This window comes from Nicotiana tabacum, chromosome 9 (genome assembly GCF_000715075.1).
Source record: "Nicotiana tabacum cultivar K326 chromosome 9, ASM71507v2, whole genome shotgun sequence".
NCBI classification, from domain to species: Eukaryota; Viridiplantae; Streptophyta; class Magnoliopsida; order Solanales; family Solanaceae; genus Nicotiana; species Nicotiana tabacum.
The window spans coordinates 99,340,859-99,367,732 of NC_134088.1; the positions used below are offsets into that span (position 1 = coordinate 99,340,859).

The 26,874-nt window shown below is 37.0% G+C and overlaps 2 long non-coding RNA genes across 2 annotated transcripts; both read right to left on the reverse strand.

Moving 5' to 3' along the window:
* Window positions 1–585: 585 nt before the first annotated feature.
* LOC142164265 (uncharacterized) lies at window positions 586–20,437 on the reverse strand. Its single transcript, XR_012694984.1, has 3 exons — window positions 20,378–20,437; window positions 19,842–19,927; window positions 586–1,235 (listed from the first exon to the last, which is right to left on the reverse strand). It is a non-coding gene; the product is annotated as an uncharacterized LOC142164265 (long non-coding RNA).
* Window positions 20,438–24,524: 4,087 nt separating this feature from the next.
* Window positions 24,525–25,337, reverse strand: LOC107766324 (uncharacterized). Its single transcript, XR_012694985.1, has 2 exons — window positions 25,254–25,337; window positions 24,525–25,072 (listed from the first exon to the last, which is right to left on the reverse strand). It is a non-coding gene; the product is annotated as an uncharacterized LOC107766324 (long non-coding RNA).
* Window positions 25,338–26,874: the final 1,537 nt, after the last annotated feature.

Genomic DNA, 26,874 nt, shown 5'->3' on the forward strand with positions numbered 1-26,874 from the left:
AACAAAAGTTTTATTTAAAACAAAACAAAAGCAACCAAAGAAAATTCCGGGATGACGAAAGAAAAACATTTGTGGCCGCAATTTTATTTAATTTTAAAACAAGTCCATAAACTGTAATCGACCTATATTAACTCAACCTTGAATATCGGACTTTGGCGATCTATGTATTATTGTCAACATATGATTTTCCATAATCACAACAATCTCAATTAAGTAAACAAGATCATGGTCTAGTAGTGTAGTAAGGAATAGTATGTACTCATGCACTATTATCTTATCGGTCCTTTATATGTCATAAAGACATATAACATATGCACATCTTGGGAAAACCAATTTTTACCTCAAGATACCGTATTACTGAATTGCATCATATATGCCATCTTGGACGAACCACTTTTCATCTCAAAATACCGTATTACCGAAATGCATCCAATATATATAGCAACTAAAGTTGCATATAACTGCACATCTGAAAACTCTTGGGCGAACCTATTTTCACCTCAAGATACCATGATGTGACTTACAAATAATGTAAATAGAAATGATGATCATCATAAAATGATATATATAAAATTAAATGCGTAATTTATTCCATATAATAAATGTTCACAACCACAGAGTATTAAAACTCTCACTAAACTAAAGAATCAAAAGACTCTACAACACCCATATTTATAACATGACTTTTAAAATCAATGGGCCTGAGACCTTTAGCTAGTGGATCAGCTAGCATTTCATCTGTACGAATATTCTGAATAATAATATCTCCTTGCTTTACCAACTCTCTCACTGTCAAAAATTTGATTTGCATGTTTTTGGTGCCACTACGCAGCTTATTATTCTTAGAAAAGAACACAGTTGCACTGTTATCACAATAGATTATAATGGGTCTTTGAATTGAGTCAACAATTATGAGTTCTGAAATAAAATTCCCGAGCCAAACAGCTTGAGCGGATGCACTATAACAAGCCACAAACTCAGCATACATTGTCGATGGTGTAACTAACGTCTGTTTAACGCTCTTCCAAGAAATGGCACCACCAGCAAGAGTGAAAACATAATCAGATATGGACTTATAATCATCTATGCACCCGCCAAAGCCAACATCTGAAAAACCAATTATTTCAAGACTATCAACTCTTTTGTAGATTAATATATAGTCTTTGGTCTTCTGAAGATATCTCATGACCTTCTTGGCTGCAACCCAATAATCATGACCAGGATCAGACAAGTATCTGCCAAGGACGTTTACAACAAAAGCTATATTAGGTCTAGTGCAAATACGTGCATACATCAAACTGTGCCAACTGCACTAGCATAAGGAATATTTTTTATGGCTTCCCTTTCAATATCATTTTTAGGACATTGCTTCTTACTCAATTTGTCCCCTTTGACCACTGGTATATCCTGATAAGTAGGGATTTTGACTGCTTATTTGCTCTCTTTTACTTATATTTTAGCTCAAAAATGCTTAAAGGTATTCCCGAGAACTAATGAAATATGCTTTCTTGCAAGAATATTAGGAAACGAGCCAAAGAAATGAAAATCAACTAAGAAGGAGTAAAAATTAGACAAGAACCAAAACAAGGCAAAAGGGACCATACAATACTGTGTGCGGCCGCAGACTCTGAAAAGCCACTGTCAGAATTTCTTCACAAAGTGAGGACCGCACAATTATTGTGCGGCCGCAGAAGACAAGATTCAGAGAGATATGTTTTGGGGACCTGGAGATGTGCGGACTGCACTATTATTGTGCGGCCGCAGAATGCAAAAGTGCGGTCGTACTCATAAATGTGTGGTCCGCAGAAATTTTTCATATCCAATCCAAGATCAAGAGTGCGACCGCACTCAGAAATGTGCGGTCCGCACAATCAGAGGAAGTACGGCCGCAACCCAGATTTATGCGGCCGCAGAAGACCACCCTGTCAAGTCAGCTTCAAAGTGTGGACCGCATAACCTCCGCTGGGGTAATTTTGTACGATAATTTTAGATGGGTATAAATAGATCTTTTTGTCATTTTTAGGTTAAGTTTGAACCTCAGAATAGATAGCCGTTTTTCTTTACTATTTTGAGTAACTTTGTAATAGTTTATCATCTTAACATTAGATTTTCTTTCCTTAATCATCTATTATGAGTTTTATCTTAGTTTCTTCTTTAATTTCTTCATTTCCTATGAGTAGCTAAAGCCTTAGCTAGGGTTGTGACCCAACCTTAGTATGGGTATCTAATGGGTGATTGATTTAGGGCATTTTTATGATTGGGTATATGATATTTAGCCTAGTTCTTTCTTGAATTTAAGAATTTATGGTTGCAAACATTGACTTATGCCTAATTGACTAAGTCTCTACTTCAGAAAGAGAGATTAAGTCTAGAAAAACTTGGCTAACAAGAAATTAAGGTGAACTCTAGAAATTGATAGCCCCAATTAAAGGGTCGAATCTAGAGATAGTAAGACCCGAATTGACCATCTATTACTTGTATCATGAGATACCCATTTGGACTTGAGAAAGCCAAATTGGGTAAAATCACTCAAACTATCGAGAGGTATAGAGTGAGTAATCACGTGTGATTGCTATATTGTATCCCGACCAACCAAACATGCCCTAAATCTCTCAATCCGGTAGGTAACCAACTAGGCGAAAGTTATAACCCTAGATCTTTTATAACCTGAAAAATAACAATACCAAAAACACTGTCCCTTAGCTTTACAATTACAAGCATTAGCATAAAAATTAGAAGTAGAAAATAAATAACCGAATATGTGAAAGTGCAATCTTGAGCACGTCATATACTTAGACTAGGTATATACCTAATCCAACATAAAGCTCTCTGTGGAATCGATCCTGACTCGCGTTGGGTATTTATAATTGCATCGACCATCTCACAATCCCAATTAGTGGTGTGAGTTTGGGCGACATCAATTTTTGGCGCCGTTGCCGGGGAGCTAAAAACGGATTTAGCTATATATTTGGTTTTGTGTGTGATTTGTCCTCTTTTCCTTCCGGGTTACTAACTTTTTTGTGAATCGATTGTAGGTACAAAAATGGCTCTCAACAATGATCCTCTCGGGAACATGCCTTTGGGGGATGTGGACGTGGAAGATGACCCAGTTGAGGATGAGCCTCAAGCAAATAGACGAGGTCGACTGCCTCAAGACAACATTCTTGTTCCACTCCCAAATCCACCAAGAGCGGCTCCACACCGGGTGTTCCCGAATGAAGGGTACGCAAGTGCCATAGTTCTGCCCCGCATTAGGGAGGGCAACTTTCAAATCAAAAATGCTATGCTCACATTGCTTGAGCAACGGGGATTCTTCACTGGGGCTCCGAATCAAAATGCGTACAAACATTTGAAAGGATTTGTGGATACTTGCTGGGGGAGTAAACAGACCAACGTCTCCGAGGATGCTCTAAGGTTGAGGCTATTTCCCTTCTCTCTATGGGGGAAAGCCTTGGACTGGTTAGAAAGATTGTCAAACCATTCTATCCATACATGGGATGAATTGGCGGAAAAATTCATTGCCAAGTTCTTTTCTTCCGGGCATATGGATACTCTTAGAAACGAGATTCTAGTATTCAAACAAGAATCCAATGAGCCTTTGCACGAGATATGGGAGAGGTACCACACTATGGTGAAAGAGTGCCCGAATAATGACATGACTGAGGCTATGATTCAACAAACCTTCTACAGGGGGATCAATACTACCAATCAATGTGTGGTCAACCAACTTGCTGGTGGAAATTGCATGACAACACCATATGCCGAAGCTTGTGAAATCTTAGATGAAATGGTAGATACTTCATCAGCATGGCAAAGTAGAGCAAATCTTCCTTAAGGTGATCCAAATATGATTCACCTACACAAAGAATTGCATGATCATGGGAAAGCAATTGCCGAGTTGACCATTACAATGAATCAATTGGCCAAAGCTCAACTTCAACAGGTTCAAGGTCCTAAGCAAGTAAATGCAATGGAAGGTGTCAATATGATGGTGAACAAGCGAAGGCCAAAGGGTCAACAAGTGCAAAATTGTGTGAAACAATTTGTGCAAGATGATATTGGGAGAGGTGGAGATGCAACCACCTCAAATCAAAGAAGATGAGATTCCAAGCAATGTGGTTCAAGTTAATGAAAAGGTGAGAATTGATATTGATGAAAGTGTGGAGGAGACCCAAGAAGAAGTGAACTCATCTAGGGAACACGTGATTGACATACCGGAACTGGTAGTGCCAAAGGTCAAGGCACCAATGCCAAAGCCTCCTTCTCCATACCCTCAAAGGCTCGCCAAACAAAATAGTGAGAACCAATTCAAGAAGTTTATTGACATGATGAAAAGCTTATCCATTAATGTGTCATTGGTTGAGGCGTTAGAACAAATACCCGGTTATGCAAAGTTCATGAAAGATTTGGTGACAAAGAAAAGATCAATGAATTGTGAGACTATCAAGATGACACATCAAGTGAGTGCTATTGTGCACTCAATGGCTCCGAAATTGGAAGCTCCCGCCGCTTTCACAATCCCTTGCACTATTGGGAGCGCCGATTTTTCCAAAGCTCTATGCGATCTATGGGCGAGTATCAACTTGATGCCCTACTTGGTGTTCAAAACTTTGGAAATTGGGCAACCAAGACCCACATCTATGAGGTTACAAATGGTGGATCGTACTATGAAGAGACCATTGGGTATTATTGATAATGTGTTTGTTCATGTTGATAAGTTCATCCTTTCGGCAGACTTTGTGATTCTTGATTGCGAGGTGGACTATGAGGTGCCTATTATTTTAGGTAGACCTTTCCTTGCTATGGGGAAGGCTCTTATTGATGTGGAAGTCGGTGAGCTCACCTTTCGGGTGGGCGATGAAAATGTGGTTTTCCATGTATGCAAATCTATAAGGCAACCGAATAGCAATGAAGTTTGTTCGTTTGTAGACTTAGTGACCGAGGTGATTGTTGATGATGATGCCATGATGAATGTTGATGATACTTTGGAGGCCGTATTGAATAATCATGATGATTATGAGAAGGAAGGCTTTGTGGAATGTGTAAATGCATTACAAGGAATGGGGTCGTATACTTATGAACCCCGAAAATTGTCCTTAGATCTTGAGAACCAGAAGACTCTTCCAACAAAGCCCTTAATCAAGGAGCCTCCCACTTTGGAGTTAAAACCATTGCCTTCACATCTCAGGTATGAGTTTCTTGGCCCATGTTCTACTTTACGTGTTATTCTTTCCTCTTGCTTGACTAACGTGCAGGTAGATTCTACTTTGGCGGTGCTTCAAAAAAAGAGAAAGCTATAGGATGGACACTGGCGGTTATCGGGGTATAAGCCTCTCCTTTTGCATGCACAAAATTATTTTGGAGGAGGATGTCAAACCTTCCATTGAACATCAAAGAAGATTAAATGAAGCAATGCAAGAGGTAGTGAAGAAGGAGATCATAAAATGCTTGGATGTCGGGGTTGTTTACCCCATTTTCGATAGCTCGTGGATCTTTCTGGTGCAATGTGTCCCAAATAAAGGGGGCATGACTGTGTAACAAATGACAAGAACAAGTTGATCTCCACAAGAACGGTCACCGGGTGGAGAGTTTGCATGGACTATAGGAAGCTCAACAAAGTCACTCGGAAAGATCATTTTTCGCTTCCATTTCTTGATCAAATGCTTGATAAGTTGGCCGGGCGAGCTTTTTATTGTTTCCTTGATGGATATTCCGGCTACAATCAAATTTTTATTGCTCTTGAGGACCAAGAGAAAACTACTTTCACTTGTCCCTATGGTACTTTCGCATTCTCACGGATGCCATTTGGGTTATCCAATGCACTAGCGCTTTTCAACGGTGTATGATGGCCATCTTCAGTGACTTGGTGGAGGATTTTCTTGAGGTCTTCATGGATGACTTTTCCGTGGTGGGGAATTCTTTTGATGAGTGCTTGGACAACTTGGACAAGGTTTTGGCAAGATGTGAGGAAACAAACTTGGTTTTGAACTGGGAGAAATGTCACTTCATGGTCGAGGAAGGCATAGTCCTCAGCCACAAAATTTCAAAGCATGGTATTGAGGTCGACAAGGCCAAAATTGAGGTGATCTCCAAACTCCCTCCCCCTACATCCGTGAAGGGAGTGAGTAGCTTCTTGGGTCATGCGGGGTTCTATCGCCGATTCATTAAGGACTTTTCTAAGGTGGTAAACCCTTGTGTAAACTTTTGGAAAAGGATGCCAAGTTTCATTTCAACGAGGATTGTATGAAGGCATTCGAATTGCTCAAGTTCAAGTTGACTACTACTCTTATTATCACCGCACCGAATTGGAGCTTGCCTTTCGAGCTCATGTGTGATGCAAGTGATGTGGAGGTCGGAGCAGTTTTGGGGCAACGTATCAACGAAATTTTCCATCCGGTCTACTATGATAGTAAGACCATGAATGATGCCCAAGTCAATTACACAGTGACCGAAAAAGAGCTCTTTGTTTTTGTCTTTGCTATGGAGAAGTTTTGCCCGTACTTGATGGGTACAAAGGTGATTGTCCACACCGATCATGCAGCTCTTCGGTACTTAATGAGCAAAAAAGATTCAAAGGAAAGGTTAATGCGGTGTGTGCTTCTATTACAAGAGTTTCATCTAGAGATTTAAGACCGCAAGGGTAGTGAAAACCAAGTGGCGGACCACTTATCTCGTTTGGAGGAGGAAGGGAGGCCACATGACGGCCTTGAGATAAATGATTCCTTCCCCGACGAGCAGCTTCTAGCCATTTCAATGAATGGGATGCCATGGTTCACCGATTTAGCCAATTATCCTGTGAGTGGTATTGTACCGAATGAGTTCTCTTCAAACCAAAGGAAGAAACTCAAACGGGATTGCCTTGACTATTATTGGGATGAGCAGTATCTCTTCCGGATTTGTACCGATGGTGTGATTCGACGATGTATAACGGAGGAGGAACAAATGAAAATTCTTGAGGCTTGCCACTCTTCACTATATGGTGATCACCATGGTGGAGCTAGAACGGAAACAGAAGTGTTGAGCTGTGAATTTTATTGGCCTTACTCTTTACAAGGATGCTAGCGATCTTGTCAAGCATTGTGATGAATATCAAAGGGCCGGTGGGATTTCTAAGAAAAATGAGATGCCCATCACCACCATCTTGGAGATTGATATTTTTGATGTGTGGGGCATTGATTTCATGGGTCCGTTCGTGAGCTCTTGTGGGAACACTTACATATTGGTAGTTGTGGATTATGTGTCAAGTGGGTTGAAGTCGTGGCTTTACCCAACAATGAAGCTCGAAGTGTGGTGGCATTTTTGAAAAAGAACATCTTCACGATATTTGGAACTCCAAGGGCCATTATTAGTGATGGGGGATCACACTTTTGTAACAAAGCTTTTGATACCTTTCTCACAAAGTATGGTGTCACTCACAAAGTGTCAACTCCCTATCATCCTCAAGCAAGTGGGCAAGTCGAAGTCTTCAACCGGGAGATCAAGAGAATTTTGTCAAAGACTGTGAATGCCATCCGGACGGATTGGTCGAAGAAAATTGATAATGCTCTTTGGGATTATAGGACGGCTTACAAAACACCGATTGGTATGTCTCTGTATCGGTTAGTGTTCGGGAAAGCTTGTCACCTACCGGTGGAACTTGAGCATAAGGCTTGGTGCGCATTGAAGAAGCTTAATCGTGAATGGGATGTCGCTGCCAACTTAAGGGTGGCACAATTAAGTGAGCTTGATGAATTCCGGTATCATGCATATTCAAGTTCGTCCTTATACAAGGACAAGATGAAGTGCCTCCATGACAAGTACATCCGGAACAAGGAGTTCAAAGAAGGTGAACATGTGTTATTGTTCAATTCTCGGTTGTGGATATTTCCGGGAAAGTTGAAGTCCAAGTGGAGTGCTCAATTTGAGGTTGTGCATGTAACACCCTTTGGTGCACTAGACTTGAAGAACAATAATGATGAAGTGTTTAGAGTCAATGGTGACCAGGTGAAACATTACCTTGGCAAAGTTGATGATGTCCACGTTGTGGCATTAATCCATTTCAAGTGATTGATGGTAACCTGCGTCGTGCCGCGACGTTAAATCAGGCGCTTCTTGGGAGGCAACCCATGTTTCTTTTTATTTTTTATTTTCTTCCTTTTTAGATAGGTTTTGTATTGAGCTAACTGGTTTTGAAGTGATTTGCAGGAATGAGCGTGCATTGCAGGTACTGTGATTGAAAAATTGGCCAAGTGTTGAAAAAGTACGGACCGCACATTTATTGTGAGGACCGCACAATTATTATTGAAACCGCAGAGAAGACTCTGCGGCCGCACAACTGGAGACCCAAATATGTGAACTCTCTGAAGTTTTGAGTTGCAGAGAATAGGCCAATCTGCGGCCGCACACAAAAATGTGTAGACCGCACAAATTTCTACGTCCGCACTCACTTTTGTGAGGACCACAGAATCTCAGCACAAGTCCAGGTAAAGAATGCGGACCACACTCAAAATTGTGCGGCCGCACTCAGCTCACTTGGTGACCGACTTGGTCAAACTATAAAAAGGCTTTTGAACACTATTCACACTTTACACACTCTGAACTCTTGAGCCCTAAGCAAACACTGTGCATCACAAAATAGTTCACACTTCATAATCAATTCATCAAATCTAGATTCTCACTTGCATTCCTTCATCACTGGTATGTTCAATCCATGTTACACTTTTTCCATTTTTCTTAATTTTTGTTCTTGATTAGTTTAGTTATTTTTAGGCCTAAGAATGTCAAATGTTCTTCATATGTGCTTAAAACCATGTGGGTAATTTCATGTATGTTCATTGGGGACTGGGTAGACCATTGATCATGTTTATTTTCAAATACCATGTCTAATTTGTGAAAATATTGCAAGAAACCTAAAGTCACTGCCATATGTTTTCAAATTGTGCGGCCGCACATAAAATTTTGTGGTCCGCAGATTTGTCGATTAGGGCAAACATGTGCTTGAAAAGTGTGGACCGCACTAAAAATTGTGCTGCCGCAGAAAAACGTGTGCGTCCGCACATTGGAACTTCAGAGAACCAATGTCTCAACTTGGAATTGTGCGGACGCACTCAAAATTATGTGGTCCACACTTCAGCATGTGCGGACGCACTCAAAACTATGCGGTTCGCACTTCAGGGTACCGCACTTTAAAATTGTGCAGTCCGCACATGACAGTCTGCTGCCACACTCAAAATTGTGTGGTCTGCACTGTCTCTTCTGTAACATGTTGTCCTGCAATTGTACCGCAAGTGTTTAACATGTTTTGAACTCCAACTGACTTATGTGCCTTGTATTATAGCCAATGGTTCGTTCACGAGATAGAGACGATACATCCAAAGGGAGCGGATGCCCCGTCTAGGGAAGCCTCCGAGGGTCAGTCAAAGGAGGTACAACCTGAGGCCCAGTCCCAACCACCACAACCCACTGGGAGATATCAATTCCGCGATGAACCCTCCATTACAACAAGTTCTTCTGAGGGTTCTGATGCCGTTATCCAGGGTTCAGAGCCCTTCTCTACACCTACTCCTCCGGCACCAATAGCAATAGATGATGATGATGATGGTAGAGGATGTGACACTCGAGTGGGCGGCCTAGAGAGGTCGAAGAAGAAGGAAGCACGGGAGGATCGATTTGTGAGTTTGACAACCTTCACAAGGTTCAGAGAGTGGTGGCCCCAAAGATCGCTCACACTTGAACGATAGTTCTTAATGAAGAATTTGGATAAATATAATCCAAATGTCCTTCGACAGTTCCGGGAGCGAAAGGGGTGGATGGGGTTCACCCAAAGTTCATTGATGCAAATGAGCACTTGGTACGGGAGTTTTATACCAATGTGGCACACATCAAAAAGGGTACCAAAGTGACCAAAGTGAGAAATTTGAAAGTCAGATTCGACCCATCACTCTGAACACTTACCTGGGACTCGAAGAGGTAGAGGCAATCCAATACTTGGAGAAGCATGATATGGGTGATGCAGCTCGCCCTTGCTAGAAGAGATGTTGGCAGCACCAGGACCACCACCACCATGGATCACAGCAGAGGTTCCTATCCTCCGGGACACCCCAAATTTTGAAGCAAAAGGGTGGCAGACCTTTGTGTGCAGCCGTAACGACCCCAACAGAAATGAGAACAATCTTCCTCTTCCCCGAGCAGTTTTATTGGCTTCGATTATGGCCGGGTACCCAATCAATGTGGGTGCCATCATGTTGGCCAACATGACAATAGATGTCTGAAAAGGTGAAAGCTCCTACCCATATACCAACACCCTCACAGAATATTTCAACGATGCAAAGGTGGAGCCAAGGACATTTGATACGAAAGTGAGGGCCAAAAAACCCTTTTCATGGTACCACCTGCAGGGTGAGGACAACCCAAAGTTCAAGGGTAAGGCCACTACCATCGTTGGTCAGTCTGATGAGCCAACGGTGGTGGGTACAAAGTCTGTTGTTGAGCCATCTACAACTCCCATACCTCCCATGGCAGCCAGGCTTTCCACAGGGACAACTGACATGCCACCACCTCCATCTTCTAGACCATCAGTCTCAGTACCAGTGCCAGCTTCATCCACTTATCCACTCATTGCGCTGCCTGTCTACCAGACATTGGCGAGTCTCAACAATTGGATGCAGACAACCACTTCTAAGTTGTCTGACATATCCAGCACTGTTGCAGCACAGTCTTCTACCGCAGCAGCACCACAGGTCCCTCCGTCAGTGGAGGAAACATTGAAGAAGATTCTGGAGAACCAGAAGACCATTATGGATACACTGGTGGCTCATGGGGGAGCTATTGAGAAGTTGGGCAAGCAGGCAAAGAAGATGATGAAATCCCAGGCTTCAAAGAAATCAGTAGAGAGATTGAGGAAGGAGGTAACGAAGATCGCAGCCGCGAGTGATTTTCCATTTGACCTACTGTTGGAGACAGATCCATCAGTACCAGTAGACCCAACAACACCATCAGCAAAGGCACCAGATGGCCAGTGTGACGAGCTAGATCATGCTGCCCACACTGCTGAAGAGATGCTTCAGATGCTCGCCAACCCTATTGTTCCTAGCCAGATGATGATGAGATACAGTTGGAGGAGCCCGAGTGTGGTGATGCTGACAGTCACCCTGAGACCACATAGGGAGTTTTCTCTACTCTCTACCCTCCCTTATTTTGATTTTGCTAAGCATTGAGGACAATGCTTGTTCTTATTCAAGGGGGTGGTCTATTTTGGTTTGATTTGATGACATTTGATGACATTGGCCTGTAATAACTTTAATACTCTTTTTCTTTCATCTTTATTTTCTCCCTCATTATGTATATATTCATCCCTCTTGTATATATTCTATTTCTCTCGGTCTGTATATTCATTTGCCTTACTTTCAGTAGTTTATTTCATAACTTCTTCATTTTGTTTTCTTAATAGTATAGCTTCTTAGTTACTTTAATAGCTTCTTTTTGATTTGTTAGCTCCTTTTTTATTTGTTAGCTTCTTTTTACGTTTAAGTGAACAATAAGCCTTTGGTTTTCTTTATGCCACGGTTCTTTCTAAATGTGGGTTTTGTGTGAACTGGGTGGCTCTTCCCAACGATAGATGGCGTGATAACCTTCTTAAATGATCGAGTCTGTTCTTGATGTTTAGGTAGAAACAATAGTAGTACTGAATAAATAAGGGTCAAACATGCTTCACTTGGTATCAACACACTTAACTACACTCTTATGGTTAAAAATAAGTTTTTGGAAAGAAATGGCTCTAGTTAGTGACCTTGTGACACATGTGTTGACTTAGGCAATCATCGGGTGGTTTAGTTGAATCATTAGCGATTTTCAATCCTGAATGCGGTTGTTGTGGGCCCTCGACTCTATTCTCTTTAACAATTCGGTTGTGTGAGAAATGAGGTAATTTGTTACAAGTCCAAGTACCCGTGCGAATGGTCTAGAACTTGCCCCAAATGTGTTTCTAGGCAAAATTCTAAGTTAGCTTGGCTTGAGAAGTGATTGTAGGCTCTCCTTGACTCGTTTTGAAACCTTCAATGGCCCACCAATGATATCATCCTTAGTCAACCCTTTTAAGCCTAAAGCCTTTTTTATTCGATAACTACGTTATAAGTCTTTACCCGTTTTATAGTGACCCTCTCTTGGCACCCAAGCTTTCTTTAGCACTCATGAGAAACAAATGGCGAAAACATAAGTTTGGGGGGGGGGGAGAGACGAGGAGTTTAAAGATGGTATCAAGGCACAAAAGGAGAAAAAAAATGAAGAAGAGGAAAGGCAAAGAAAAAGAAAGGAAGAACAAAAGAAAAAACACAAAAAGAAAGTGAATAATGTGAAAGGGTTGAAAAGATTCAAAAGAAAGCAAAAGTGCAAAGCATGGAGAAAACAAAGAAGGAGAATATGAATAGCATGACCAAGAAAGAGTGATGTCAAGTCTCTCTAGTTCCCCTAAGAAAAAAGAAAATGACTCAAAGATTCGGCAAAGCATGAGCCACAAAGAGAAAATGGAGTGCTTAAGGAAAGATGAACCTGTTCTACTCTAACATTTCCTACCTTAGTCCAAAAGCCTTCATTACATGCCGAAAAAGCCCTACGTGATTTCAAGCCGAGTAAACTTACATTAGTGGTGATCTATATGAGGGGAAAGCATATGGTACTTAGAGCCGGGTTGTGACATTCTTTTGAAAGTGATGAGTGAACCTTTCTCGATTCATTACATTGAGTGTAATATTCTTAAGTGAGATGAGCTTCAGAAGAGTATAGGAGGAGTAGTTTGGGATCCACAATGACCTATATGAAAGTGCGAACTTCCTTGGAGAATTAAGTCAACTCTTGATGCTCAAGTGTCACATTAGAGCTATTTGTGCTTTAACATTCAAATCATAGGCTTGTTAATGATTTATAAATATGTGGGTAATTATTGGTTCCAATTGATATGTATTTGATTCAACTTAGGCCGGCTGAAATAGTCATTTTCTAGTGGAGGTGGGAATTGCCTTAATTGCTTGAGGACAAGCAAAAGCTTAAGTTTGGGGGAGTTGATAAGTAGGGATTTTGACTGCTTATTTTCTCTCTTTTACTTACGTTTTAGCTCAAAAATGCTTAAAAGTATTCCCGAGAACTAATGAAATGTGCTTTCTTGCAGGAATATTGGGAAACGAGTCAAAGAAATAAAAATCAACTAAGAAGGAGTAAAAATTGGACAAGAACCAAAACAAGGCGAAAAGGACCAAAGTACTGTGTGCGGCCGCAGACTCTGAAGAGCCACTGTCAGAATTCCTTCACAAGGTGCGAACCACGCAATTATTGTGCTTTCGCGGAAGACAAGATTCAGAGAGATGTGTTTTGGGGACCTGAATATGTGCGGACCGCACTATTATTGTGCGGCCGCAGAATGCAAAAGTGCGGTCGCACTCATAAATGTGCGGTCCGCAGAAATTTCCCATGTCCAACCCAAGATCAAGAGTGCGACTGCACTCAGAAATGTGCAGTCCGCACAATCAGAGGAAGTGCAGTCGCACCCCAGATTTATGCGGCCGCAGAAGACCACCCTGTCAAGTCAGCTTCAAAGTGCAGACCGCACACAGAATTGTACGACCGCATAACCTCCGCAGGGGCAATTTTGTCCGATAATTTTAGCTTGGTATAAATAGATCTTTTTATCATTTTTAGGTTAAGTTTGAACACCTGAGAATAGATAGTCATTTTTCTTTATTGTTTTGGGTAACTTTGTAATAGTTTATCATTTGAACATTAGATTTTCTTCCCTTAATCATCTATTATGAGTTTTATCTTAGTTTCTTATTTAATTTCTTTATTTTCTATGAGTAGCTAAACCATTAACTAGGATTGTCACCCAACCCTAGTATAGGTATCTAATGGGTGATTGATTTAGGGCATTTTTATGATTGAGTATATGATATTTAGCCTAGTTCTTTCTTGAATTTAAGAATTGATGGTTGCAAACATTGATTCATGCCTAATTGACTAAGTCTCTACTTGAGAAAGAGAGACTAAGTCTAGGAAAACTTGGTTAACAAGAAATTGGGGTAAACTCGAGAAATTGATAGCCCCAATTAAAGGGTCGAACCTAGAGATAGTAAGACCCGACTTGAGCATCTATCACTTGTTTCGTGAGATACCCATTTGGACTTGAGAAAGCCAAATTGGGCAAAATCACACAAACTATCGAGAGGTATAGAGTGAGTAATCGTGTGTAATTGCTATATTGCATCCCATCCAACCAAACATACCCTAAAGCTTTCAATCCGGTAGGTAACCAACTAGGCGGAAGTTACAACCCTAGATATTTTATAACCTGAAAAATAACAATACCAAAAATATTGTCCCTTAGCTTTACAATTACAAGCATTAGCATAAAAATTAGAAGTAAAAAAGAAACAACTGAATATGTGAAAGTGCAATCTTGGGCACGTCATATACTTAGACTAGGTATATACCTAATCCAACATAAAGCTCTCTGTGGAATCGACCCTAACTCGCGTTGGGTATTTATAATTGCATCGACCGCCTCACAATCCCAATTAGTGGTGTGAGTTTGGGCGACATCATATCCCCAGGCTTGAAAGATTGCATATTAAATCTGGAAAGAATATGATCCACATAGGATCTCTGAGACAACTCAAGAATATTACGAGATATATCACGGAGAATCTTGATGCCCAAAGTAAAAGAAGCATCTCCAAGATCTTTTATCTCAAAGTGTATTGACATGAATTGTTTGGTTTCAAAAAGTAATCCATGATCATTGCTAACCAGTAGAATATCATCAACATAGAGGACAAGAAAAATGAATCTGCTCCCACTAATCTTCAAATAGATGCATTCATCAAACTTGTTCTCTACAAAACTAAATGGTGTCACAACACTGTCAAATTTCAAATACCATTGGCGAGAAGCTTGCTTCAGGCTATATATAGACTTCTTCAACTTACACACTTGGTGTTCCTTTCAACTTTCGATGAAACCTTCAGGTTGTTTCATATAAATTTTCTCAGACAACTCTACATTTAGAAACAATGTCTTAACATCCATCTGGTGTAGCTCGAGGTTAAAATGAGCCACCAATGCCATGATAATTCTGAAACTATCTTTAGTGGATACAAGAGAAAAAGTCTAATTATAATCAGTTCCCTCTTTCTGAGTAAAACCCTTTGCAACCAAATGAGCCTTAAATTGATCAATATTTCCATGACTATCTTTCTTGATCTTGTAAACTCCATTTGCAACTTATTGGTTTGTTCCCACTCGGTAACTCAACAATATCCCAGACATCATTGTCATACATGGACTTTATCTCATCTTTCATAGTATTAGGCCATTTTTCTGATTCAGAACTATTAATAGCTTGATTATATGTCACAGGATCTTCACTTTGGCCAATATCATAATCAGCCTCACCCAAATATACTTGATAATCAGTAGCAATAGCTAATCTTCTCTCTCTTTGTGATCTACGAAGCGAATTATCTTGTGCTTCAGAAAATGATTCATTAGCTTGAATATTCTCATCTTCTATAACCATAGGGTCAATATCATGTTAATTGCTCCCCTTAGGCTCATTAGACTGGCAGTTACTCCAATCAGCAAAATCAGTCTCCAAAAATTTAGATGTCCGTGATTCAACAATTCTTGTGCCACGAGAAGGACAATAAAACTTGTAACCTTTTGAATGATCAGTGTATCCCATGAAATAACACCGAACAATCCTAGAATCAGTTTTATTTTGCAGCGGACCAAATATCTTAACTTCTGCAGGACATCCCCAAACTCGAAAATGATTCAAACTTGGTTTCCTGCCAGTCCATAACTCAAAAGGAGTCTTGGGGACAACTTTACTCGGAACTCGATTCAGGATATAAGTAGTTTCCTTAATAGCTTCACCCAAAGGAATTCTGGCATATTAGTCTGACTCATCGTGCTTCTTTTCATTTCCATCAATGTACGATTACGCCTTTCTGTCACACCATTTTGCTCAGGGTCTACAGACATGGTTACTTGGCCAATGATTTCATTGTCTTGAAGATATTCAGAAATTGGTCCCAGGTGTTGATCAGTTTCTATGTATCTTCCATAATACTACCCACCACGATCAGACCTCACAACCTTGATAGCTTTTTCTAATTTCTTCTCAACTTCAGCCCGAAAATTTTTAAAAACATCAAGAGAATGAGATTTTTCTTTAATTACATAAATGTAGCAATAGCGGGAATAATCATCAATAAAGGTGATGAAGTACTTGTTGCCGCACAAAGTGGTAGAATATGGTCCACTTATATCAATATGAATAATTTCTAAGAGATCTTGTCTTCAAGTGGAACCCTTCTTTTTTATGTTGGTCAAGTTACCACGAATACATTCAACACATATTTCTGAATCATCATTATTAAGGGGAGAGAAAATATCTGTCTTCACCAGTCTATCAATTCGTTCTTTCGAAATGTGACACAATTGTCTATGCCAAAGTGTTCGACACTTCTCACTAGTCAAAGATCAATTAGCATTCGTCGTCTCAACATGAAATGGGGAGTTAAGAGCCAAAGTTAATTTGTACAAATCAACAACTAAAGGACAAACCCCAACACATTTAGAGTCATAAAAAATTTAAGCTTTATTATTCCTAAAAGTAACAAGATAACCATTTTTGTCTAATAACTGAATCGAAATTAAATTTCGTCCAAAATTTGAAACACAAAACACATTATCTAAAATAAGCTGAAAATCAGTATCTAACTCCAAATGGATCGTCCCAATAGCAACAACATCAAGAAGAGTGCTACCATCGACTCTAACATTTTCTTCCTTTGGACTTGGCTTCCTCTGACTTCTTACCTCCTACAAAATAGTGCTTATATGAATAGTAGCACCACTATCTAACCATCAAGTATCTTTTGTTGCATCAACAAAATTAGCTTCTATATAAATATAAGCATACTCACCTTGATCACCCTTTTGCTTCTCTTTAAAAGCCTTAAACTTGAAGCAGTTTACGATCTTGTGACCCTTCTTATCACAAAAATGACATTTCATATCAGTACCTCTTTGATTCTTATTGTCATTGCCATTGATTTGCACTTTTACCATTTCTATTGAAACTCTAAGTCTTTTTCGAAGCTTGCCACTTTTTCTTCCCTTTAAATTTATGAGCGGAAGATTTAGCTTGAGTAACCATGTTAGCAGATTCTACCTTTTCAATAGTAGACTCTACTTTTTCTCTTTTCACTTTTGATTCCTCAGCATCACATTTAGTTATTAACTCATTAGCAGTCCATGGCTGACTGCTAGTATTATAAGCAGTCATCATCTGACTAAATTGGGATGGAAGCTATAACAGAGCTTCATGAATGATGAAACTATCCGGAAGGGTCACATCTAAGTTCTTCACCTTACTTTGGATAGAAACCATGCTCAACATAAATTGGCGAACTCTAATTGTTTCGTCATACTTTAAGTTCCATAGCTCACCCATCAACCTTGAGGCTTCAGCATTATCAGAAACTTGAAAACGCTCACCTACAGCTTTGAAATATTCTCTGGCACTGTCTGTTTTCGGTAGAGACCCCAATAAATGCTCAGCAATTGACCTTTTCAAGGCCTTTAAGCACAACATATAACATCTTTCCCATTTAGCAGATAGGTTTATCTCTTTCTTACTCCTTTTCTCAGTTGGTTTTGGCGGTGCCTCTGTTTTAAAAGACGTTTCTGGGGCGAGGCGTACCAAAAATACCCCGGCGCGATGGTGTGGAGCGAAAGTCTCAAGAGGCGTATGCCCCGCAATTTGGGGCGTACACCCGGGTGTGGCATTCGGGGCGGATCTTTTTAGTAAGGAGTAAGCCCTAGAGACTTTTTAAAATTAAAACAAAATTTGTTGAATTAGTCCTTCATATAATACCCAAATTCTCAAAAGTCAGTTTGGTAATTACTCAAAAGGTTTAAAAAGAAACTATAAAGTATTAAATTTAAAAGTAAAGACCATTTTTATTGATTTAAGCTCTAATTCATGATTTTTTCAATCTTTTATCTTGTCCGCTAGTCTGCAAATATCTCCCAAAAGCAATAAATATTTAATTTTTTTTACAAATACAAAGAGAACTATATTTTTCTTCATAGCAGCAAATCCAAAGTTCAAATTGCAGGTTAATATCTTTATTGTTCCTCCATATAGAAAACTTTATTCTTTTAGATTCAAATTACTTGTACTTGTAAGTGACGTATAATAGATTGTTTGATTAGTTTTTTGTGGGAATGGAGCACACATATATATAATTTTCTTCAATTTTTATGCAATTTTACCTGTTTATAAATATTAACTGTCATTATATTATTTTATAAAATTTTAAAAATTAAATACCTATGGGGCTTACGCCCCGCGCCTCGAGGCTTACACCCCGCTAAGACATATGTAAAACGCCACGCCTTATGCCTACACCTTTTTAAAACACTGCGGTGCATCCTTTAGGATAGCCATATCCATTTCAACCAATTCAAAAGCAAACTCCACAGTACGTTTTCACTTCTTATAATTTGACCCAATCAGAATTTCAATTTCAGCAACATTATTGTTCTTTGTAAAGGAGATTGTAACAATAATGTAAGAAATACAAATTTTATTAGTTATGGCACTACACACATTAGTATATAATCCACCAAAAATTGTGAAATTAATTGTATGATTATTTACTCTCCTTTGAGCAGAGAAAAAAACATACAACAGCACACCACTTCATGAAGTTCAAAATATATAATGAGATACAATGATTTTTTTAAAAAAAAAACAATTTATCCCCTTTAAGTAGACAAACTTTTCAAGTCACACATCTCCCACGAGACATAATGACTTTAAAAATAATCTCCTTTGAGAGAAATATTTTCTCAATCAAGTCTCAATTCCAAATACTCCATGAACAAAAAATTTAATTCCTAAAATTAGGCTGATAATTTTATAAATTAATAGGATTATATGTGTAAAATATTATTGCTTTTATGTAAAAATTGGGTATGCCATACTGAGTTGCTACATTGAACAACAATTCAATTTTGTGAAATTATATTCTCTTTTATTGCAATATAAAGTGAGCTTAATATACTCAAAAATAAGAGAATAATTAATCTAATGATATACAAGGAGAGTGAAGAATACTAATATCTTCAGAATAATGATCAATAAATTTCAGTAAAATTTCAGAATTTTTGCGGCCAGAATTATTTACTGAATTTTTTTAAAGTCTCATAAGTAATGAATTTAAGACAAATACTTCCCAAACTCCAAAAATTATGAAAACGTATCAGCAAATCATGAATAATATATTAAATCTACGGTAAACATTTCAGCTAAATTGGAGCTGTGGAAGGGCCCCACGCGCCCTTACTCTCATCTTGCCTAGAGTGGGATTTGCTAAGACAGCTGGATTTGTCTTCTCCAACTCAAATGGGTAAAATTGCATAAATGTGAGTATTTTGACCCGTTTTCAAATCTTTTATATTCCTTAGTTTTGATTCGATTTAATCCACGAAAATCATGCTAAAAGTATTTCTAAATATATTTGTATGATTTAATATCTTCAAAACTCAAGAAATCTATCAAAAATTGTAGTTTTAAATTTGGATTTGAAGGCTTCTAAAATAGTAAACCCTAACTTTAAAAATTCACTCTTTACCACGTAAAGAATCAATTAAACGTTATAAACCAGTGTAGAAACATCTAAGGAACTTAATAGAACCTTTTAATCTAATCAAAACAACAATTTAATGGATCAAAATTGAAACTCAATTCGTTTTGTTTTTAAAACCCTAGTTTCACAAAATTTGCAAGAACGGTTGCGTACCTGTTTGAACCATATCGTAGATTGACGAAGAACTAGGTCTTCCTCTCTATTACCCTTTCTCCAATATGACGGCGTCAATGAGACATCTATCACACACAATAAATTTTATGAAAGAACTCTGACTATGTGTTTATATAAGGGCTAGAGAGAGAACCTAGCTGTAATTAATAAAATCTTGAAGAGCCCTCCCATTACGGGCCTCATTGGGTTGAGCCTACACTCACCGTCGTACTAGATCCGATCCACCAGGCACATAAAGTGCACGGCCCAATAACTAATTATCACATTTATAATTGGGCTCACGTTTATGACTATTATCAAACCCGAATATTTAAATATAAATAAAATATTTAATAATGTAAGTCCAGTTTTCTTACGGCTATCATCCAATATTTGTTATAGTGCCTTTAAATAATATCACTTCTATCTTCACAGATCAAATACTTTATGATTATTCTAGGAGAAAGCACAAATCAAAACTGATGCACACATAAGGAGGCAAATCATAAACCAATGAAGGTGGGAGTGGAAATTACCTTTTAGAAAAAAGTAGTGCTTATGCTATCGGGCAAATCGTTGAAAAGAGAAAAGGTGCAAAGAGTTTCATAAGATCAACATATATAAATAAATACAGTGAAAAAGAAAAAAAATACATTATAAGGTCACTCAAAAAATATATACAAGTAATTATCCATAAAAGGTGATTTCGTAATTTTAAAAATAAGATAAATTATTTATTACAAATAGATAAAAATAATCTGACAATATAAAAATTATATTACCGTTGTATATAAGTAAAAAGTTAACGAAAAAAGATAACACTATTAGTAAAATCAGTGGACAGGATCAGAGGTTGATCTAGAATTTTTATAAGATGGTACATCACTAAAGAAGGAGTAAAAAGAAAGTATTAAGTGAGAATTGATACTTACTCCTTTAAGTAAATAACTCAGCATCCAACTAAGTGCACTATTTAGCCTCTTTGAAGCATGGGTGCTAGCAGAGAAAATATGTACATAAAATACCTAATTTGACGAAAAGATCATTAGCTTACGTGCCCCGTATATAAGCCGCCACAGGTACACAATACGTCTAATAATATAATCTCTATGGGCAGATACCTGACACAAAACAATATATATATAGGTAACAGTTTATAGCTTCGAGAAACTCCATGACCTAACCAAGAATAAATAGAGATGAACATATTCAATGAGTTCTTGAATTAGGAAACACCCAAATGTGGGAGCTTCTATTGGTTAATGTGAATAATTGGCAGAAGTAGTACAATTCATTGAATGATGATATATTCAGGTCATTTTGAGAGTAATCTCTCTGATAGTCGAGTCACATTGAGAATTATCTTTCCGATATTCGGGTCATTTTGAGAGTAAACTCTCCGATAGTTAAGCCACAATGAGAGTAATCTCTCCGATAGTCGAGTCATCTTGAGAGTAATCTCTCCGATATTCGGGCCAAAATAAGTACTCATCCCTTCACACCCTAAAACATCCTTCTTCATGTGTGGATCATCTTGTTAGACAAGAACATATATCTTTCTTGTTTGACCTACAAAGAAAACAGTAAAGGAAGAAAAGCACAAGAAAATAAGAAGAAATTACCTTCGCGTCAATGTTTCCAAGTCGTCAAAAATAGACTCCAAGTGGTTTTAAGTTCAAATCTCAGCGTATGCAAAAATACACTAGGAGATTATTTCTTCCCATATGTTCAACTTTTATAGTATGTTTGACCAAGATACTTTTTGGCCAAAAGTTCTTTTTCTAAAGTTAATGTGATTGAACGAACTTTTAAAAGGAAAAAAAATACTTTATTCGGTCCACAATAAGTGACTTTTTGGCTGTTTTCACACAGAATAAAAAATTTATATTTTAATATTAATTAGTAATGAAATTGACCATATTAATCTTTACTATCTCTTCACATAAACATTCCTAACACATACTCCAACACTATTTACTCCAAGGGCAATGTAGAGAAAAGATAATTAATTCATTCTTCAAATCTGAAAAAATCATATATTAAAAAAAAAGGTCAAAAAATTATTTATTGTGGACATGAGGGAGTAATTTTGAGCAAAAGCAGAAAAAAATAGCTTATTTCCAAACATACTTTTTTGAAAAGCACTTTTAAAAATATATTTAGAAACAATTTTTAAGAATTTTTCCAAATATTAATTGTTGCTCAAAAGTACTTTTCAAATTAATTAGTCAAACACAAATTGCTTCTCGCCAAAAGTATTTTTCTTAAAAACACTTTTGAAAAAAGTTTTTTTCAAAATTAGCTGATTTTATAAGTTTAGCCAAACATGTTATTAATGGACAGAGTCACTCGTCACCTATGTTGGTGGAAGGTGATAAATACCCTATTTAATTCGCCAAGGTACGTGCAAACTTGTGAATTATCAGGAAGAAAATTCTATGGCTTCTAAACATGATATTTTTCACAACATTAACTTCGTGAACAGGTTGTAAAGAATTCAAAGCCGGTGGCGGAGCCACATTGAAGCAAGGGGTGTCAAGCGATACCTCTTTCGCCGAAAAATTATATTATTTTGCTAGATAAATTTTTTAATTTTATGTATATTTACTATACGTTGACTATCCTTGAGTTTTCGATGTATCTAATTATTTATATTTTGACAACTCTCGATGAAAATTCTGGATCCGCCACCGTTAGCAGCTCACAAAAAGATCATAAATAAACCAACTAATTAGCTGACCTACATTTGTTATTTAACCTCCATTGTTAAAGATGTAAAACAGCTTATTCAATGGCCGCTATTTTGACAATCTGGTAATTCATGTTGGACTTTGAAATTTGCCCATTTATTAACTAACAGCTGCAATTTGACTATGATATAAAGGAGACTCTTTGATACTCTTTATGTTCCCTTTGCCTCTTTTACTTCTTCACTTTAATAAATCAAATGACAATTAATTATTATTTTATATTTTTATCCTTATCATTAAATTATTAGTTTTCAAACTAATTGGAGTACTAGTGGTCAAATTTAAAATTTTAAAGTGCCATTAGTAAGGATAATTTAGTAAATAAATATTTAATTAATTAATAATATTTTGTTTAAGGGACAAGTAAAAGGGGAACAAATGAGGTACTATATTACTTTCGAGAAGTACGATTTCATTAAGTACTAATAGATAATGGCATTGTCGGCGAAAATATTATTCTACGTACTAAATATTATCAGAAACATTGTACACCTGTTTTAGTGCTTATCTTACTATAAAAGGGAAGCAGTCAATCTCATTAATTTGCACGAGTCCCTTCTAGTAGTCATTTTGTACTACTACTGCCCACATGCCACAGACTGTTAAAAAATAGTAAAAATAAGGAAAACGTACTTACTTGATTGTTGTCTAATGTTTTTCAGAAGTGTGAACAATTGCAACCATTACCTTGTCTCATCCTTAGCATGTGTTAATTAAAGCACAGGCTCTAAATATTATTATAAAATAATTTGCAAGGCACAAGAATTTTCTTGATTCCTCGATAAGATTCTCAAGATTATTGTTAATTATTCTATAAATATCTTCTGTCCACCAACAGAATATTTAGCATTAATATGTATGTGTTAATGTTGTTGTATTAATATAGCATTACATTTTATAGAAGTATATATAATTTTAATATTCTTTTATCTTTAATTTTTAAAAAAAATTTGTTGGACCCACTTAGCCCATTTAGCCCGCAACGGGACCGTTTAGCTTTGGATCAAACGGTCCCGGTCCCGGGCCGGTCCCTACAAAAAGACTGTTTGGCCCGGGACCGGGACCGGAACCGTTTGGACCGGCCCACTTGCCACCATTAGTCCCATGTAATTACGTCCCTCAGGTTTCAAATATTAGTCATTTTAATATGCTACTCTATCCGTTTCACAATAAGCGATAATTTTAGTTTTGGCATATCCATTAAGAAAATACAAACTCCTACAGAAGTATTCACTAAATTAACCTTAATTAATTATTACCTTAACACATTGGAATATGTAAATAAGGGAAAAGTTTGAAAAAATAAAATTAATTCCTTCTTGATTATGTAAATTGACACTTATTTTGAACCAAAATAAAAACGTAAAATGGTCACTTATTGTGGACCGGAGGGAGTAATATTTTTCGAAAGATATGATGTTTTAGAAGAAAAAAAAAGAAGTCACATATTGCTTCTGTTTTTTTCTCTTTTGGGTCAAATGACTCAAATCTATTTTTATTGTTCTAATTAGTGAAGCATTAATTAATTGAAATGTTGGAGACATAAAGAGATATTTAGACATATACAACTCATTATAATTAATTAAGCCTATTAAATATCTTTAATATTTTAATGTGTATACAAAAATCTTACTAAAAACCTTAAAATTTGGACCTTTAATAATTAGGTAGTACTTTTAGTATTTTTGAAAGTGGAGAGTGCGTGGGAATAGTGCTAGCATAGAATAGCATCTTCATTCCAAGTTCCAACAAACCATGTGAAGTATCTTACAAAATTAAATTATAATGAACTCCAAACGTTTGAAGTTTGTGTAATTAATTAGTGAAGGTAATAACGAGGGTTGTCTCAACAAAAATGGATGCATTCAGTAAAGATAGCAACTATATATACGAGCTGCTAACATCAAAATTTTAATATGAAGGACCAACCATATATAGTACTAGGTCTCAATTGGCTGCAAAAAGTAATACGAAATTACAAAAGCATCTTTCGAAAACAGGCCACCCAACAAAAAAAAAAAATTGATATCAAGAATATCAAAACTAAAACCTAAATTAAGACTTAAAGCAAAGAAAATATGATTGTTTCTTGAGTTCATCACTTTGAGTTCTTGATTCTTTCCTCATGGAAAAAATCAAGCAAAACAGTACTCTTGCATTTAGGGCATTTTGGCTCATGCACTGATAACATAACATACATTAAACATCTAGGGCATCCCACAAGCATCATTGAAGTTATTTCTGGGCTGCTAGGGTAACCGATAAATTGATCGTCGGGGCTCGGTTCTCGAGAAACACAGGAGCTGACTGCTGGTGATGATCTCTCCATTGAAGAAGAAGAAGATGATGATGATGATCTGCTTGGTGAAGGTGAAACTACTCTTGGAAAAATTGCCCTTGGTGGTGATAAGTTTAGCTTCAACTCAAGTTTTGCATGCCTCTCGTTGCTATACTTCATTTTGTTTTCTTGATCACGAAATCCTATATTCATATATATAATTCAGAAATAAATAATACTAGTAGCTTAAATTAAGAATAGCATATAAGTGTAAAATATATGTATAATTCATGGCTGTCAAATTTTCTTTGGGAACCAATCTTTCATGTTATATTATATTTCACTATAAAAAGAGGTGTGACCATGTCAAGAAGATAAAATTACCTCGATGAGAAGAGTTGACAATTTACCTACTAGTAGATCAAGATTATTTTGTGAGAATTGAAAGGAAGAAAGTAAGCTTGGAGTGGGAGGAAAGAGCCTAAGTTGGCCAAGATTTATATAGTAAGTTAGAAGAAAGAGAAGTTAATTATGAGGTTTATTTAGTGCAGAATTAATTATGACTGCGACTTGGATACAATAGGACAACGAGGAATATTTTTGAGAAGGCTTTAACTTAGAGGTAACAACGTAATGAAGAAGAATTCGGTAAAGCAGTTAAAAAGTGTAAATTTCGTATGGCAGATAAATAGCGGTTTGAACTATTTATTAGGTTCGTGTAGATTCTTGAGATAGTAAATTTTTGCAACTTTATATAAAGTCATGTGATCATTTTAATAAAGCTGAGGGACGATTTCATTAAAATCTTGGAAAATATCGCTTTCTCAGGATTAAAAACTTATCACTACAATGGAAATATCATTATGATGTTATTTAAAGGCTAACTATACATTTTAATTTCTCACATGCCACCTTTATTATAGGTTTTAAAGAAGAGTTTTTTGGGCATCCAACCATATAATCACACGAATTTGAAAATGTTTAGTTAATCAAATGAGAGCATGATTCATCGACATTTCTTTTCTAACTTTTGACCTCAATTTAACATGATTTATTGAAGGTCGTTTCTTTTCTAACTTTTGATTAGTTGGTATTACTACCCTTTTGTGTATAGTCATTATTTCCCAAATATTTCTCTATTTGTGACAAATGTTTGATTAATTAAACAAATAACCTGAAAGCGCTTCACTCTACGATTTTCCCTTTCTCATCAGCAACATAGCAACTGCAAAACATTAATATCAACGGTTTATCTATATATTTACTTTATTAATACAAAATTTTCAGAAAAAAAGGTCGTGTATATTTGGGGATATTATACGATACGTTTTGATAACTCTACTCAACATCAACAAAAATTAGCACAGTATGCAACGTGATTGATATAAATGACCGAACTAATTCATTACCCCAAAAAAAGGACTAATTCATGCTAGAAGGACTCCTCCAGACTGTAAAACAAAAATAGGATTCAAATTACATACACAGATAATATTAATATTTATATATGCTATTATTATAATTTAACGTGTTCTACCAATCTAATTGTCATATTTATCAAGTTACACTAATTTATACTTATCAGGAGGTGACGTGATTTTGTAAAATAATTTTTACACTATTACTGGATAAACATAAACTCAAAAAAAAAATCAAAAAATAAAAATCAAAAAATTAGTCGGTTATGGCTTGAATGCCTACCCCTAAAAATTAAAAAAAAATAAAATAAAAAGAAATGCCTACCCCTTGGCCCGGGGCCATCACCGTGCTATATTCTCGTTATGTAACCTAACCTAGTTAAAGCATTACATTAATGGAGCACATGTCCGAGTACTCTCATTATTTAGGGTGTGTTTGGTACGAAGGAAAATATTTTTCGAAAAATATTTTTTAATTTTTTTATATTTGGTTGGCTTAAATATTTTGAAAAACTTTTTTCTCGTAAATTCATTTTCCGCCAATTAGAGAAAAATATTTTCCCTATCAAGAGAAGAGAAAATATTTT